Source organism: Acomys minous, assembly GCF_964271855.1.
Source record: "Acomys minous genome assembly, chromosome: 8".
Classification (NCBI taxonomy): Eukaryota; Metazoa; Chordata; class Mammalia; order Rodentia; family Muridae; genus Acomys; species Acomys minous.
Genome location: NC_140489.1, coordinates 97,320,488 through 97,339,290, shown reverse-complemented (window position 1 = coordinate 97,339,290; position 18,803 = coordinate 97,320,488). Strand labels below are relative to the sequence as shown.

Genomic DNA, 18,803 nt, shown 5'->3' with positions numbered 1-18,803 from the left:
TAAATGGAAATTTCCTACTAGGATAAGCTAGAGAACAACACCCAAAAGGATGGGGACAATGTTACACTGACAGTACATATCTGTAGAAAATTAATAAGAAAGCACAATGTTTTCTCACTGTATAATTAACTGGCCTATTATACAGCAATTGAATCATCTTGGACATCTCCTAAGAACATACTGTGAGGTGATGTGGGAAGTCTTCCTATAATCACAGATTTTCCTCTTATAAAACAAACGTCCAAGGTTCAAATCAAAGGAGGAATCAAATAATGGCACCCTGCCCAGGACCCTGGAACTTTGTTTGCTTGACCAAACCATGCTCTGACTTGACTCCCAGCCCCAGCCAAAGCTCACCACATTGTACCCTACAGAAACCCTGTACTGAATTGATTTGTGGACTGAGATCCCAGGTACCTTTGGCGTGATCTCCCTTTCCTTTACCTTGTCATTTGAAGACTGAACAGTTGACAGTCTCAAGTCTCCGTTTCTTGGTAAGATGAGTAAAAGCCCCCTTTGACAACCTATTCTCAGGGCCCCCTTCTGATCCTAATTTATGACTTAGTCCCCATTCAGTCAGAGAAAGGGCCAAAACAGCCTTCAAGTGGGGCCTACAATATGGGAGCCAGAGTGGACAAACAGATGTTCCCTCTAAAAGTGTCTAATAACCAGAGATAAATGTGCAGAAACAGACCCTTCCTCTTAGCTCATCTCTTTGTATGCTGTTTCACATTAAGAGGTCACTACGACTCCCTTTAGGGTGCTCCATTTGTTGGTGGGATGGCTGGGTGGTCACTAACAAATAACATTCCAGAGCCTCATAAAACACTGGTGGGGCAGGTACATGTGTCTCCTTAAGCTGAGAACCCTGTTCTTCTTATCCTCCAAACTGGTTCTTTCCTCCCTGGATCTGAGGGGAACTTCAGTGGTACTCAAAGCAATGGGTGCTGCGCTCTGGTCCTGTGTCTATTTCCACCCAGAATGACACTAGCTAATCCAGTCTTAGAGTAGAGGAATCAATCAAGCCTTGGGTCTGCAGCCCCACCTTTGTCTATAAGCTTCGACTTGGGGTATCAGCTGAACTACAGGGACAGCAAGGCTCATTGCACAGGAGCTGCCAGAGTGGAGACACTAAGCGAGACACTGGCCCCAAGAGACACCAGCTCTGTGAAGAACCCAGATCCACAAATATTCCACAGTCCACCGAAGGGCCTCTTGGCTTCATGCCCTTCTCCTCCAGTAGAGTGTCCCCACCTTGAAGGGTACCAAGGTTCTTACAGAGCAACAGATCCAATATGGCTTCAAGAGACTCAATGGCCTTGAATTATAATCAAACTGGCTTGAGCAGAGCTGCATCACTACAACACTGGTGTGATGTATTAGATGCTTACACAGGATCAAGGGAGGGAGAGTGGAGTGCTGTCTCATAGCTATGCTAAGCATACAGTAAACAGGAAAAAAAAAGACACAATAATCCAGCATACCCCTCTCACTCAGGAAAAAGATCCAGTGTCAAATTCAAGTTTCACCTCATCACAAATCACATAACTTTCCGAACCCTCAGATCATAACAGAATAGGTGTGCGGGGGTGGGGGGGTGGGGAATGAAGGTGGTTCCCTTATGTTAGAGTTGTTGGGATACCTGGACTAGATAACAAATGTCAACTCTCATATACAGACTGGAGATAAATGGACCATGTCCCAGTGGCAACAGTCAAAACTAATGACCTGTAGGTCCAGTTACAGTGACTGTACAGTGTACAGTCCAGGTACAGCTGTACCAATATGATACAGAATAAAATGGCAAGTCTCAGCAGACGGAATTGAGTTAAAACTCCATGAAAACCAATGACTTTTTTTTTTTGAAAGTATAGTTTTAAAACAGGGCAATGATAAGCTGAAGATTCAGGCTGGGTTACAGGAGGAAAAACAATGAAGGTCCACAGCTGGACAGGAGGTACGGTTACAGCTGTGGCCCCCATTCTGCTCCTAATGGGGTGCACTGAATGGTTCCTATTGCTACCGGTTAAATTATATTGACGTACATGCTAATTTATACAAAAGGAGGAATAGGAAAATCTTTAAGTGCCTGGCAAACATTAATCACTTAAACTATCTCACTTTGCCTGTTCCTCTTTGTGACACCTGAATTGTTAAATGAACAAACTTTCCACTTCAAGGGGAAGCTACTTCCTTTCTTTGGCTGCGCTTAGCTAGCCTATCCTCTGGGCTAGGCATAGTCCTAAACTTTCAGGCTTAAGATGAAAATGTTGAAGTCCTTCCACGAGGGACTGGAGGTCACCCTCAACCTGGGAGAGCTCCAGATGAGGACTCACCAACCCTGGGGGTCACTGAGGCAAATGGATCAAGAAGAAGGGAATCACCCCTGAGAGGGTGGCCTGGCTGTGAGTTTTGAGCTGGCCACCTGAATAGCTGACATGCCCTGGGAGACCCCTGTCACCCCTTTGATCCACAGGAACTTCACTTGCAAAGCGGTGACCCAAAGAATAATTGTGTGTTCCAGATGAGCTGGCCAGATCTGAGTTCTCCCATGCTACCTGAAGTCTTATACTTCCAAAGCTGGTGCCTTTCTGTGCCTCTAGGAAAAACCTGAAAGATCCACAGAACGCATCTTTTGGTCCTCACACCCAGCTCTGGTCATTGCTGAAGCTTACGCGTCCCATGCTGCATTAGTCTCTGTCACGCTGACCCATGCTGCTGCCTAGACCAAACGGTGTCTCTACCAGACCATCCCCATGGCTCCCTCTAGGATGTTACTGGATGGCTCCTGTGTTTTTACTTGACTGGTTAGTTGAAGGGCTTGTAGTTGCAGGTTCCCTAAGCTTACTAAACCACTCACTTCCTTCTGTGGATGCCTCTAGTGTGTGCTGTCTGGCCACTGAAAGATTAACCACTCTGTGATAGCGCTACACCTTAGTGTTTCCTCTCATGAGGGGAGGGGGTGGTCGTCCTAGGAGGCTGTCATAGTCTCTGTCCTGTGAGGAAGCTGAGCTGACAGCAGTTGCTGAAAAGGACATCTCTGTTCCTTGCTCCACTCCAATTGCAAGCCTAGAACTATGCCTGCTGCCACCAGCCCTTCTCTCCTTTTTTGTGACAATCTCTAGCTCCTCTGTCCTACCAGATGCAGTCCCCAGATACCCACAGAGCCTTAGTCACCTCTACTTCCTTTGTCCTAGAGAAACACCTGGTACAGATTTTGCTTTTTACAGAATTAGAGGTTAGCCCACTTTCATGGCTTTTCTCACTACTTCTCCTTCCTCTGCAGCCTTAGAGCAGTGGTTCTCAGCCTCCCTAACGCTGTGACCCTTTAATACAGTTCCTCATGCTGTGGTGACCCCCCCCCACCACAAAACTATTCTCGTTGCTACTTCATAACTGTAATTTTGCTGCTGTTATTAATCGTAATGTAAATGTCTGATATGCAGGATACGTGATATGCGATTGAAAGGGCTATTCAACCCCCCCAAATGGGTCATGACCCACAGGCTGAGAATAACTGTCCTAGATCAGTTTACTCAGAGAGCTTAAGTCTGTGGCGTGTGGTAATATGCTGCTAGCACCTTTGAGCCAATGTCTTCCACGGCAGCTGCCTCTTGCTGCCATGAGAGACCGCACATTGACTGTCCCATTCACATGACCCACCAGCTCTTTTTCTCTGACAGGAAAAGGTGTGACATGAAGGTGTAAGAGCTCCCTTCAGCCTGGAATACAGCAAAGGCACAACGCTATGACAGAATCCACACACAGCCCCAACTCCCCAGTAACTCCAGGCCTAGGGAAAATATGAACACCTGACTTTCTAGCCTTTAACTTCCCCTCTTCCAGGGATACGCAGTTCTCCCAGAATCCTCATGGGGGGCTCTAGGACCTGAGAGAGAAAGTCCTGAGGAAATCTGACCTTCCAAGAGATTTACATCCTGAGCTGGTGAAGTCCTTCCATAAACAGGTTTCTCCACCCCAAAGCAGGTCTGTATGCCACTACAGGAGGCTGTGTGACCTTCGACAGGTCACACAACTTCTAGGTCAGCATCCCTATGGCCTGATCAATATGGACATGCTGGGGATTGAGTTATACTAGAGTGTGGTCTGCTTTAAGCAAATCCAAGGAATGGGAATTACAAGCAAGAAGACGCTGTTCCCAAGTGCTGGCCGCCCGAGTTCTCAGAGTTGTCCAGCCATGTCCTCTTTAACATCTGGATGGTTCCATTAAGCCTCACCCCACATACCCTCCTGAAGTTCTCTGGTCATGCCTCCAACACGCCTGTCCCTGTGAGCCATCCGTTCCTGTCTCTCTATCCCTTTCCATTCTCTTTCGACTTGCCCCTAGGTCCCCAGACCCAGGCTTCCCTACCAAATGAAAGAAGCCCCCATCACTGTGGGATGATTGAAAATCAGTGGCCACAGCCCCCCTCATGCATGTTGCACATGCGGCATTGCTAGAGCATCCACAGCACAGCTGGAACTCTTCAGAAAAAATCAAAGCTGTCCTCAAACTGGTAAACATTTGCCTTCCTTTAAGCTAACTGATTCTAACTACAGACAGCATTAAAAACAATTCTCCCTCATTTTACAGATACAGTGGGGACAATGATTCATCCTACCATGAGTTTTTGGAGGCTCTATTTAACAAGAGTTTCAAATTATTTTACTGAGACAAGGTGAATGAGTGAAAAGAGGCCTGGACACCTGTCTTCTCCCGAAAGCAGAGATAGGAGTCTTGCACACAAAGGGAAAGATAAAGGCTGTAGCTTTCCAGGAGAAAGGCTGTATGGATCCCAAGTCCCTGACAGAACACTCTCTCCTGGGCCCCTCCCTCTCTGTGCCTAGCAGGTGTGTCTGACTTGTGGTCCACAGGCTGCATGTAGGACTAAGGAAAGCTATGAATACAGCCCAATGCAAAAACCACAAACTTTGGTAAAAACATTACACAGTTTTCCTTTTGTAACTCAATTGTGCTATTCTTAAACATAAACTTTGTAGATGATGACCTGTGATGTCAAAGCACTGGACACTCTGGAGCCCTAAAGGAAGAAATGAGGTGAGATTCTCAGGATACAGAACTTACAGGCAATCACCACATTGTAACTGGATTTGATTTCTGTTTCACCTTGGGTTCACTAGATCCTGGAAAACATGGACCAGTGTTCACTCTGAGAAATTAAAGAGTACTTGAAATTTACAAATATAAGACAACTTGGTGGGAAATATTCTTACAAGTGTCCTCTTGTTCTACGGACCATTCTGGAAAAAAATAAGTCCAGCATACAGATTGCAGAGGTTGAGGGAGTTTGTATAAAGCGGGTTGGTAACAGGTCTGCTAAGGCAGTTGAGAAAATGTGTGCATTGGGTACACTAGGTAGCAAAAGGGACCTGTTCTTGCTGTCACAGAGATACCTCTAGTCCAAGAAATAATCAAAAAAAGCAAAAAAAAAAAAAAAAAAAAAAAACTAGGCAAGTTACTCTACTTGTGTGCACAGTGTGCTTTCCCCACTGTACCCCAGACTGAGATGGGAACAGGAGATATCTTCCTCTTAGTCCTGGCCGTGCCTAGGGCAACACTTCCCCCGCAAGGAGTCGCTTAGTGACCTGGGTTCCACTTTTTCCTCCAGGGCAAACTTCTCTTGTCCCTCAGTCACAAACCATCTCTGCTTCCCAATCTCAGGTTTCACTCTCTCTTCTTCCCTTCCAGGCAAGCCTTCCCCAGGTTGTCCCAAGTCTCCCCCACAGCCCCTCCAACTCCCCCCAGCCCCCCATGCCTCCTTCCAAGAACACCTAACCCTCTCAAGAGCTCACTTAGCATTAACTGTTTGCCCAATGGTTAATCTCTCCTGCTTTTTCTCGCCTGTTCCTGGTGTGAGGCATCTTATCACATGGCCTCACATCCCAACAAGAATGGGTCCTTAGATCATCTGGTCCATAAGAGTCAGTATGGGAACAAGGGTCCTAGACAGCACTGAGTCTGACCTGTAAACAGGATTGATTGTTTTCTCTCAGGAAGGGCATACTCCATCTCTGGAGAGTGCAACTTCATACACTGCGGACTCAGTCGGATGCCTGAGAAGGGAGAGGCCAAGCTGGAAAGGCAAATCAAGTTGTAAGAGAGCCTGGACTTAGGGGGTAAGGGGTAATCCAACGTTCCTGAGTGTGGATCTCAGTTTTGCCTCCGTGGTACCCTGTCACACTACCTGCTTATGGCAGTGTACATCCGCAGCTTCACACACTCCCTGGTTCACAGAAGATGCCAAGAAAAGGTCTGAGTTGTGTGGATGGATTATGGTGGGTAGTCCAAACTCATCAAAGCCAGATGATTACAGCCCCACATAGACTTTGCCAAGCGGGCTTCTGCCCCCAGGAACCAGCTGCCGCTCAGCACTTGAGCAGCACAGCCCAGCTCCCCACACTTGTGTATTCCTTGCAGAAACTTGCCCCTGCTGGCTGACAGAACACACACTTCCTGTCAGTTTTTATTTTCGTGATGGCTTGCTTACAAGCAGGGCATTCTGTTCTTGGAATTTCTTGTTAAAATATTTCATTTAATTAAGTTTTTACAACCAGCTCTGCTTTCTGTCTGTTGGAAGGTAGGGGCCAGTGTAGCTCTCTAGCCTCTGCTCTCTGGGAGGCCAAGTCACCAAGACTCTGAGAGATCCAAGCCCAAGCCCTCAGGCTGCATTCCAAGGCTTCCAGCCTTCCACCTCAAAAGGGCTGGGTGTGTCAAAGGCTGGATCCCCATCGCAGGCCCCACTGGAGACCAGAAGGCCACCAGAGACGTTGTCTAAGTAGTCTCTGCCTGGGGGGAGAAGGGGAAGCACCTGTGTCTAAATCCTAAACTTTATCCAGAGAAAGTGTGCCATGAAAAAACGGCAGGTGTCCGGAAGCAGCTCACAACAGCTCCCTTGTCTCCCACTCCATGTGTTCCACTCTTTCCCACATTGCCTTCTCACCCTACTGCTCTAACTCTCCTCATACTGCGCCCACCTTCCTGCCCTAGGAATCCCTCTCAGCCCCATGGGCACAATGCCACATTCTCTGTCTACTTTCCATGTGTGACTATGACCTCTGCCATGCCTCATCCCGTCTCTTCCCTGTCATCCTCTGTACACACCTGGGCCCCAGTGGAGCTCCACTGTCTCCTTCATAGGCTAGAGGGGCCGCTGAGTGCTGAACAGGACAAGAGTGACTGTTCCCTAAGCGAGGGAAAAGTCCCAGGTGAGGTGGTTTTTAAAAGGGGGGTGGGCATCTCTGCAGGGATGGGGCCTCTCTAGTGGCTCAGCCCAGAACTCCAAGGGTCTCTTTGTACAACAAACCAGCCAGGCCTCCATCTCTGTGTCCCACAGCCTCCACTGCAAAGCCCAGAGCCAGGATGACCCTGGACAAACAAAGCCCAGGCAGCCCCCATGCTCCTACGAGTTTAACAACCTAGCTGTAGCCATCCCCTGGCCAGTCACAAGGTTGCAATGGAGGCTGATGTCTGCTCTTCTGGGTGCCTTCATCTAAGGCAGGTGGCTTCCTGACCCCACCCAATACCTGGCCTTAGGCAAGCACTGGATAATTCTGGGTGCCTTGTGACAGTTGCTAAGATGCCAGCTGCCACCTGTCAGGAATGTGCAGTCAGGGGTGTAGCAGAGCGTGCTCTTTTCCCACACTTGTATTTTAAAAGGTTACAGGCCGTGGGTGCCTAATAGGCAGAACATTAGATCGCTTGTCTCATTTAGAACAATAATCCGTTTTGCTAGGGGTCAGCCCGACACAAAGAGTCTGTCCAGACCAGGTCTCTTGATGGGACTTAGCCCTCCCCTCAAACTAATGAAATTTTCAACTCGTGGGTACTTGAGTTAATAAAGTGTGCCACACATCTGCTCGGGCCACTGGCAGAAAAAAAAAGCCCTGAGGTTCAATTTTGAGATCACTGACATAGTGTTTGAGTGGTCTCCCACTGGCACATGGCAGGATACCAAATTAAGGAAAGCCACACAATGAATGTGTGAGAAAAAAAAATACATGAGTGTATACACACAGAGGCCAGGGACACCCTAGGGGAGGGTGAGAGAACGGAGGCCTCAGAATTATAGGAGGGAGTGTCTATGGGGTGCTACTGCTGGGATGTCACGCCAGTGGCCTACAGGTAATGAATTATTTTAAAAGGAAATTGGCACCAACACGATCTTAGGTCAAAAAGTAAAAAGAGCGTGTTTTCTATGCGTGCTGAATTAACTGCCAAAGCCTAATTCACGTGAGTGCCTGTGAACCGAGCATAAAGCTGGAGGCGGCAGCCCCCAGAGAGGTGACTTCCAAGCCTCACAGAGCCCTGAGAACCCAGCTCTTCACCCTTCCCCATTGCCGCTGCTCACCTCCCCTGAGGACGTTGTGTTGGCCTCAGGCATGCTCAAGGACAGGAGGAGCCCATTGCCTGCTGGGATATGAACTAGTCACCAGTTAAGAAAGGAACTTAAAATTCATTTACATGTATAAAGCCTGATGGGCTTCCTCTCCTAGACTTTGGAAGACATTGATCTGAGGAAAGAGAGTGGATCTGACCCATGGCCTATCTCCCAGGAAATGCTGTGGTATTGGGTCAGTTTGCCTCAAGACTAGGCCAGGGACATCCCCTCTCTGGAAGCTAAAGCAGGCCTTAGCTAAAGCTGTGGCCTTCTTCCTGGCTCATCCAAGCATCTCCCTCCGGCATACATTATGGGAGAGTGTGTACTCACAGAGCTGCAGGTGGTGCTCCAGAGAGAGCAGATGCTCACACTGCAGTACCAGGAAATAGCCACCAGGGGGTCTTTCAACATGATTTTAAACTTCAAGTGTAGTGATCTGAGGGGCTAGGAAGCGGCCACACCACCTCCAGTGAGCTTGGCTGGCCTTTCTGCCTGAGGTGAGCTCAGCTAGAATACTCCAGCCCAGGAGGAGAGACGCAGCTACTTGTCTTTAGTCCTTCTGTTACGAGACAATCCATTTACCTCAAGTCACCCGACTCCCCAGTGCACACAGAGGGGCTGGGAGAGAACGTGTAGGGATAGATAAACCAGGAAAACTCTGCTCACGTGATATGAGGAGACTCTTTGACACGTAAGGACACGAGCTCACAGATGTGGCTGGCTAGGCTTTGCCAGGACCCCTCAGCCACTTACTTCCATTTCCCAGCAGCATGCCACCTCTTTACTCCTATAAAGCTCCCAGCATCATTGTCCTCTGGCAAGCCCTCTCTCACCCTACCTCCTCTCCTGCCAGGAGTCTCTCTCTTCCTGGGAGTGAGATCTCTCTCATTCTGCTTCCATGCCCAGGGAACTCCCATAGCCAGACCTTGGTTTCACAAGCCTTGACCCTTCTGTAGCTTTGATGGGAGCCCAGGGGTCTGGTGGGGCTAAGCAAAGCCTTATCGGTCAAGTTGGGCAAAGCTGGTCCCAGCCACAGATCATCCATGATTCCAGAAGCCCATCCTAGAGGACCCAGAAGGGCTCTCCTTTCTCAGGGAGAATTCTAGAAATTAAAGGGGAGAGGCAGGGCAAAGTGGAGTCAGTCCCCACATGGGTCCTCATGATTAATGATGCTCCCAACATCCCTCTGAGGCTCTCTAAGCAACTGTACGTGGCTGCCTTGGAATGTGGCATCAGCTGCCCTTTGGGAGCCCTGGCCCCTCCTCAAAGCTCCAGAGCCTCCCTCTGCCTACATTAATGCTGTTGCTCTCACTTTCCCAGTGTTCTGACTAAATCTCACCAAAGAGGAAGGAGAGGCATTGCACTCTGTCCCATCCTCCAACTGAGGCTCAGAAAGAACAGATCCCCAAACCCTGCCTCTGAGTTCTAGTTCCTCTCCTCCCTGTAAGGGACACAGCCTGGCATTTAATGGCTGTTTCACAGCCCCATTTCTTCATCGATAAAATTACAGCTCCAAGTGTTCTTGTGAAGACTGTGAAAGTTAACACATACCATTTGCTTAGGCAACTGACAGAATGGAAAGGCCCTGGAAGTGTTTGCTATTGTTATTATCTCTGGCTCTATCTCCAAAGATATACTCCAAAGAGTAGCAGCAATCAAATACTTCGCCAGCCTATAGCTCTCCCACCTAAGAGCAGCAACCAGTTTCTCCAGTATTTGGCACCTAGATTCTGGCAGACCTTGTCACAATGGGTTTTCTTCTTATGCCCCTAAAACACAGCACCAACACAGGCATTACAATGTGAAGAGAAGGATCTTGGGTAATACAGTCAACTCACCTGACACACCTAGACAAGTCCACCAAACCAGCCATCAAACAGGGAAGCCAGTGATAGAGTCTCTCACTTCTCTAAAGTCACTAGGAGCCTGGAGTCCAAGGAGGGTGTCTGTTACCACTGCCCATACATGAAAAATGAGGCCAAGTAATCCAAGTCCAAGGTGTGTATGTGTGCACGTGCATGTGTGTGTGTGTGTGTGTGTGTGTGACAGAGAGAGAGAGAGAGAGAGAGAGAGAGAGAGAGAGAGAGAGAGAGAGAGAGAGAAATGAAAAGTTTATCTAGTGCAAGCATTTCACAAGGGCCCACCTTCAGCTGTGAATCCCAGGACTCAGCAAAGTGAGCAAAGCCACACCTAGAGGAAGCCCCTTAGAGCACAGCCAACATCCTTGGGTCACAGGCCCAGGAGGGCCTAAGTCAGTTCCTGTCACACCGCTTCAGACCATAGCAATCCTTTTGCGAAATGACATATTTGTCCCAGTGGTCTATAAGGTTTTCAGGCTCCCACAGACTACAGAGGGCTCTGACGTACCAATGTCATCAGAAGAAATCATAACAGGACATGTCTATAGCTCACCTGGTATGGACAGTGCTCGTGATGCTACAATAAACCAATGGGGGCATACAGTGATCTGTGTTGTACAGACAGGGAAACATTCTTGAGGTACTAAACAGCTTTGTTTTGGTGACAGCAAACTGAGCTTAAATGCTAGACCTGCTTTATCCCCATAGTGCTCCATGGAAACACGCTATTACTTTTGTAACGAACATGATAGCATCAGAAACATCTAGTACTTCAAGCACATCAAGTACCTTGTGCCAGACACACTACGCAAGTGTCATCTTGCTTCATCTTTCACCAACTTACATAATATGTACATATAATCGCTCCAGTTCTGTCACTCTTGGAATCGAAAACCAGGTCCACCTTAGCCAGAACACACTCTTCTGCTCACTCGCCCAAGTTTATCTTTGGTAACTTCAGAATCACTGTGTAGTACAAAGAAGGTCACCTGCTATCAAAACACTGAAATATTTTAACTGCTGCCCCAGATTCTCAAAAGCACCCCAAGAGCTGTCATTCTGATCCCTCTGTACCTTACAGGCTGCCTATGACCCTGAGTGATGACTTCAATACAGTGTCTGCTTGTATTGGTCAGTGCCCCTGGGAGTCTAAGTGTTACATACCCTAAGCACTGTGTCTTGACATAGTAACCAAACCAGAAACACATGTCACATCGGTGCCTGCCCTATGTGTTCACATGTAGGACACAAAAATGTAGAAATGCTTATTTTATACACACACACACACACACACACACACACACACACACACACACACACACTTGTATTATGTATGCCTGCAAGTTTACTAAAAGAAACACCACACCACTAGTACACATCTCTAGCTCAGTTTCTCTCTCGTTACTTTGTTGTGACTAAATACAAGAAGCAACTTAAGGAAAGAGGGGGTTGTTTTAAGATCTCCTAGGCTGAGGAAATGCTGTCCACTGTATCACAGAAAGCTCAGCAGCAGGAGCACAAGGTACCAGCCATACTGTGCCCATAGTTAGGAGGCAGAAAGAGATGAATGCTGGCACTCCCCTGGTTTCCTTCTGTTATCTTTTCTATTTGGTCCCAAACCAGCCTGTGTGATGGGGTCACCTGCATTCTCTCTACTCGGTTAGACCTTTCAGGAATGTTCTTACAGATGCTCCCAAGGGTATACCTTATTAAACTCCTAGGTGCTTATGTTTAATTACTTAATTGATTTTTTTTGAGACTAGGTCTCACTAGGTAGCCTTGTTTACCTGTAGCTTGATATGAGGCTGGCCTCAGAATTGTGCCAATCTTCCTGCCTCTCCCTCCTGAGTACTGGGACTCCAGGTATGTGCCAGCATCCCCAGTTCCCTGGGTGTTTATTAATCCAATCAAGTTGAAAGTAAATATCAAGTGGAAGTCAAAAAAATTAACCATTACACAGCCACATGCAGACTGACTAGGTGCCTCTGCTCCTGAACGCCTTTCTGCTCCCCACCACCCTCTTACCTGGCCCATGGAAAGTGAGGGCCATGAGACCAGATCCCTGCAAGTGCACAGGACACAGCAGCCACTGGCCCTTGAGAACATGAGCCAATAGAAAGCCCTGGTATGTGGCCTAGAGTGCCCTGCACAGGACTCTCACAGTGGCGCCTATGTCAATAACTACACCTCAGGTCGAAGAGACAGAAAGTACTCAGATGACCCAGGACTGGTAGCCAAACCTCCACCAGGACAAGGACTGAATTGGGCAAACCAGGCTACCACAACCCAATTCCCACTGCTGGGGAGTATAGATATGGGATGGGAAGACAGAAGACCAGCACGCAGCTTGACAGGGTAACCTGGCAGCTTTGTTGTGTGCAGTGGCTTGGGAAGACTGCCATGCATCCTAGAGATGGGGAAAGGGTGCCTGAATGGGCTGTTCTTCCATATACCTCCTGACTCTTTCTTGTCAGTTTAAGGAATCTGTTTGTGTAGGTACCAGGTGCCAAGGAGATGGGCCTTGACATTGCTCTCTGGCCAGGGCAGCGACCCCACCATTTAGCATCTTCTGAAGCTCTGCTTGCTTTAGCCTGTTCCTCTAGGGAGACAGTTCTTCAGCCCTCTGGGGACCTTTCTGCTCTTTGGTCTGCTCTTCCTGAAATAGAACAGAGGCAGCCCTGTGCACCTTTCTCCATCACCAGACCCTGGGAAAACTCTTTGTTTTCCCATTTGAACCTGTCCTTTCATACTGGGTGCCATTGGCTAGTGTATAATAAGGACCTGAAGTTGTCTCCCATCTGTGCTCAGGGTTGATTTGCACCATTCCTTGAGTCCTTTGGATACAGAGGGTTTCATGTCAGGGGTAGCTCACAAGACTCAGACATTCTGAAAACACTCAGCCAGGGCCTGTGCACTAGAGAGCACCCTTCACCCAGATGACATCACAGTGCTTTCCAATCCTAAAACACTGGAAGACACTGCAAGTCTTCATGTGGAATCTCAACTATGGTTTTACCTGTGAGATTAGATGTCTCTGGAAACTTCTCTGATGAGTAGTTCAAGCAAGGAGGGATACATATGGTTCTAGTGCCCAAATGCCTTGTCATGGTTCTAGAAGTCACAGAGGCTAAGAGCTGTGATGTTACTGTGGGATACAGGAACAGAGGCCTGTGTCCAAAGCTGCTTCAGGAGCAATCAAGAGCTGTGGCTACAATCGTCTCTTCTAGCTGAGGTGTAGATGTTCTCCTGACTTTGGTATGGCTTTATCCAGCATGGGGCTCTTAAAAACAGGTGCCCATGCAGTGGTTCTCCAAATTCATGAAACATCTGTCATCTCTACTCAGTCCCCAGACTAACTGGCCTAATAGGAGTAACGGCTTGACACATGCAAGCTCAAATTCATATAACCTCTGGCTTCTGGCCTCTGGCTCTCTGTGGATTTGATGGTGCTCCCTCCCATCTACAGCACACCCTGCAAAGTTTAATCACTGGCCATAAAGACAAGTCCTTCCAACTTGCTTGCACATACAAGACCTACGGCTGGGGCCTGCCTCGTCTTAATACCTAACAAATTTGGCCATCACAGATGAAAACCTCCTTTTCCCCAGTCCGTCAGAAATGCCAATGCTAGCTGAGGATGAGATTCTGCCTGCTGGACCCAGGCATCCTTGGTAGGCAGGTTGAGAGCATGATGTGTCTATGTCAGGAGGTGCCAAGCAACCCCAGCCTCTCCCTGTAACCTTCTTAGAGGCAAATTGGAGCCCTGAGACTAGGGCAGAGTGAGTAGTCTACGCAACAGAAATGCATTAGGGGGTGAAGAGACGGCACAGTGGATAAGAACACTTGCTGCTCTTCAAGAGGATTCAAGTTCAGATCTCAGCACCAACCCTGGGTGGCTCACCCACCAACTGTAGGAAAGCCAGCACTCTTCCTGGCCTCCACAGGTATGCACATATACACATACATACAAGGAAATAAAAATTAAATATGTATGTAAATATATATACATACACAGATACATACGTGTGTGTGTGTGTGTGTGTGTGTGTGTGTGTGTGTGTGTGTGTGTAAAGAGAATTATTACCTTCTATTTCTGAAGGCCAAAGTCTGAGATCACGATATCAGCAGGCCTAGCACCTTCTGGAGCTGCAAAGTGGTCCACAGCATATCCCCGTGGATCCCTGTAGTTGCTGGCACTCCTTGGGATTCCTTGATGGGAGCATCACCCCCCAGGGGCCTGCCTTTGTCTCCACAGATCATTCTCCCATGTGCTTGCACACAAACTCCTGCTGTCTACAGGGGGCCAGTCTCACTGGGTTGCTCCTTACCTAGCTCATCCTACTTCTGACTGTGAAGATGACTTCCAAGGGAGCACATTCACGGGCAGTGGAGGAAAGGACTCCACTGTGGGGTTCTGACAGGATGCAATCCAGCCTTTCTCTATAAAAGAAGAGTCTGCACTCCTTTTCCCCCAAAGCCCTGCCTAGTGCATGACCTATGGAACCCCAAATGAGAAGCCAAAACCAACCAGCACCTACTGAATCCTCCACTGGTCTCTTTGCCCCAAGGAAATTCTTCACATGAAACTATAAACACAAGGATGTACCTCACAGGTGCCCAAGACCAGCTCCTAACCGAACAATTCCATATACTTGGGCAATATCATAATTTTCTAATCATCTAACAAGATATCAATTTATGGGGATAGATTACATCAGATGTGAGTTGATATATAAAAATAAATAGATAGATAGATAATAACTAAATAAATAAAACTGCAGTCATTAACAAATGATTTCTAGATAGAGGATGTGTGGCTTATGATCTCAGTTGAAATTTGCATGAGGTCTTATTTGCAAGGTAGAGAACACAGGTGTTTCCCTGCTCTGGTTGCACCCTTTCAGCAGAGGTGCCTAGCCAGGCCGGAGTTAACTCGGACTACATCAAATGGGAGCTGGAGAAAGAGCTTTGGCCTTTGCCAGAGTTCTGTCCCCCAGCCCTTCCTTTCCTTGTGATTTTTTTTTCCACAGTCCTATGCTTTGAGTTAATGTCAAGAATAAATCATATAAGAAAGAAAAATTCAAAGCTGCTAATCAAATGGCAGCTTCCAGTAGGCTACACAGAGGCAGGTAGAGCTCTGTGAGTCTGAGGCCACCCTGGTCTACATAGCAAGGTCCAGGCCATTCAGGGCTAAATAGAGAGACGTTGTTTAAAAGTTAAACACAAAGACAGCTCTCTAGTCTATGCTCTACAAGAAACTAGCTATGAAACCTTCAGTAAGACACCAGCCCCATCCTTTCTACTCATCACTCCCTTGACCTTTCACTCTACAGACACTTCTAAATCTCTCTGGATGTCAATTCCTATTTAGCCTATGTGTCTCTGTCCGTGACAGACATCACTGGTTGGTTGCTGTACTCTTTGTTCCAGATCCAGATCCTTGTTCCTTATCTCACTGGGCACCCACTGAAAGATTCTGTCTCTGGGAGTCAAATCTCAGAAAGGCTCGGCATGCACGGTGTCTGGGGAGGCGGCCGTGTGTCATGTGCTCATTTTGAAAGCACGAGGACCTGAGTTCAGGTTCCCAGCACCTGAGTAAAAGCCAAACGCAATGGCGTGCATCTATAACACAGAACTGGGAGGCAGACAGAGACAGAAGGTCCTGGGGGTTGCTTAGCTAGTCAGTCTAGCTGAAAGGGAAAGCTGCAGGTTCAGTAAAAGGCCCTGCCTTGAAAACATAAATGGGATAGTGGAAGAAAAACATACCCAATGTGTATATCTGGCCTGCACATGCACGTGCGTGTATGTGTGTGTGTGTGTGCCTGCAGATATAGAGAGGGAGACAGATAGACAGACAGGAAGAGCCAGAGATAACGGAGACAGACATAGATGACAGACACAGAGATGGAAGGCAATCTTCACCCTGAACAGACAGGAAGCAGCAGAGAAGAGAGATCGAGGCACCATTGCCATAGAAAACATCATGAGAGACACCAGTGCTTAGGGACTCAAGAGTCAAGAGTCTAACATGGGAAGAGCTTGGTTTGCTATCTGACCCAGATACAGAATCTCACCTGTGCAAAGGGGGCTCTACCATCTGCAAGTAAGAGAGAAAAGGAGCAGAATTCAAGTGACTGTCCGGAATCAGTTTAAAGCTTTAGTTTTGGCCAGACTTAGCACCAGAGGCAGACTTCTATCCACACAGGGACCTGTTTGGCCACTTTTCTTGGCTGCTGGGAGCCCCTGCAGCTCCCAGAGATGCTCCACATTCCAGTAGTTAATTGGTTTGTTCCTCCTACAAGAGCGTGCGCTGATCACATGACAGTCGCATTATTCTCCATCCTCTTTCAAATGGTATCCATTCCTGGGCTGACCGCAGGACTGCGATTCTCCTGTGTGTTTCTTGGGGCCATCGAGAGGGCGGTCGATGCGCCTATCAAAAAGGAAAATGTCTGCATCTTGGGTTGCAACCAAGCCACAACTCAATTTCCTCTTCTGGCTAAACTTCCTGAGACAAAAATACAAAAGATGGGGCTGTGGTAGCCTTGCCTCTGAAAACTAGACCACACTTGGTAGCTGAACAAACGAGGTGGTTGGCTAGAAATCCCATGTTCTTTGGCTGACATCTCCAATATATGACAGAGTCTTCCAAGATGCCATTTAAAGCAGGCAGCTGGCAGCGTCCCTGCCTCTATGTGCTGCTAACAGCCACCCTGACCATAAGGCTGAATACAAAGGTAGCACCTGGGGTATGACACATATACGTTGAGTACAGTCACAGAAGTGTTTTGCATGCATTCTTTTCCTTATCTAATCTTCACTCTGAAATTAATTCATAATTATCTCCATTTTATGGCTGGAGAAACTAAGGCTTTGTGAGGTTAAGCAAGTTACCCAAAGACACACAGCTAGTAAATCATCAAGTGGAAATGTCAGCCTACGACTGACTACAACATCTGTGGCCTTAATTGCTCAGGCTCTGCCTGTGGCTCTCTCCCCATTGTTCTGCCATTTACTCCACCCACAGAAGACTCTTGGCTTAAGCTCAATATTATGCCAGTAAACATTTATCTGGGCCATGGCAATTCCAGGATTGTCTACGAGCCAGAACCAATTTTTGCTCTTCTCCCATGAAGTTCTGGGGCTGTGTTCCACAAACAGGGCCCCTGTCTATACAAAAAAGAGGGGAGCTTGGGTGTCTGTTCTGCCTCAACAAATTTATCACAGCTCTGGAAGAAAGATAAGACTGTTCGGATCGACATGGAATAGCCCACCCCCAGGGGGAAGGGGGCTCTAATTTCTACACCCAATCCATGGCTTCAGTTTCCCCAGTTATGAAATGTTTTCAATTTAGCCATCCTAAATGCTTCCCTCCCAGCCTCTGAGAGACCCATGGGATGGTTTATATCAGGAAGATGATTATCACATACCCTGCAGGTGGTCAACAAGTACAATGCAAAAATTGATCATCCTTATAACACCTTTCCCTCCATCCATCTACCTCCTCTCCTACCAATCCATCCACTCAAGAGTCTGTTTATCCACCCTTCCAGTCTCTCCGTCCTCTCATCCCACCCCCAACTATTCATCACCTGTCAGGTCTTAGACTCACTGGGGCTTTGAATCCCCATGCTGTTTTTAAGGTGCTCATAAGCTGAAGCCCTGTCAGGAGCCAGTATGCTTACGATCTCCCAAGAGGTCAAGGTCTTTCACCAGGAGTCTTCATGCTCTTGTTGACCCTCCCTAGAGTGGAAGAGGGGTTTCAGGCAAGAGGAAGCTAGATTGCACTGTGTCTGTTAGCACCAAATAAGAGGATGACTGCCACCTTGTCAAGATGTAAGTCAAAGCTAAAGAAGGAGCATGTCCCTTTTGCAAGCCAGACTGTGCGTCCTTCCTTATGTCTGTGTGTTGGGAAAGGGGAAGAGTGTGTAACACAGGCAACATATAGACTCACCCACAGTTCACAAAGCCATGATTCCACGTGCAGAGCCAAACCAAACCCATCTCTCTCTCTCTCTCTCTCTCTCTCTCTCTCTCTCTCTCTCTCTCTCTCTCTCTCTCTCCTCTCCCCTCTCTTTCTCTCTCTCTCCCCCTCCCTCCCTGTTTCCCTCTTTCCTAACACCCCCTCCCCCTACTCCCCAAAACAGCCAACTTTTGTAGAGAAGGGCCAGAGTCCATCCTTACAGACACTTGACTCTTTGATGAGCAAAACTTTCCTTGATACTAACTTCTCCCAGTTTAGTCGTCAAAGTTCCCAGTCATATCAGGCAGAAGCATCAAGGGAAGCCAGTTATATGCATGTCTTCTATACATGTCACTAGAGTAACTGATGGAAAGAAAGGCACTTAACAAAATCAGTCAGGGTTCTCTGCAACGTGTTGGTCTGTCTTATTTCCGGGCAACTTCCCTCCAGATTTCAAAGCTGGGTTTCCAGTTCACTTGTTCTGGGCCCCCAGCTATGGTAGAGGCCCATTTAGCTCTCCTTTTCTCTTCTGTTCTTTTCATAGATTCCATCCCTCCATTGTGCAGTTTGCAGACTTTCCCT

General features: G+C 47.7%; 1 long non-coding RNA gene across 6 annotated transcripts in view; it reads right to left on the bottom strand.

Moving 5' to 3' along the window:
• LOC311603829 overlaps window positions 1-18,158 on the bottom strand; it is a 47,717-nt gene extending 29,559 nt beyond the window's left edge. For all 6 annotated transcript variants that reach the window (XR_014781277.1, XR_014781278.1, XR_014781279.1 and 3 more), the window contains exons 1-2: window positions 17,944-18,158; window positions 16,333-16,691 (exon numbers count right to left, since the gene is read on the bottom strand). This is a non-coding gene — a long non-coding RNA (uncharacterized lncRNA). The remainder of the gene's footprint in view (window positions 1-16,332; window positions 16,692-17,943) is intronic.
• Between the last annotated feature and the right edge of the window lie 645 nt (window positions 18,159-18,803).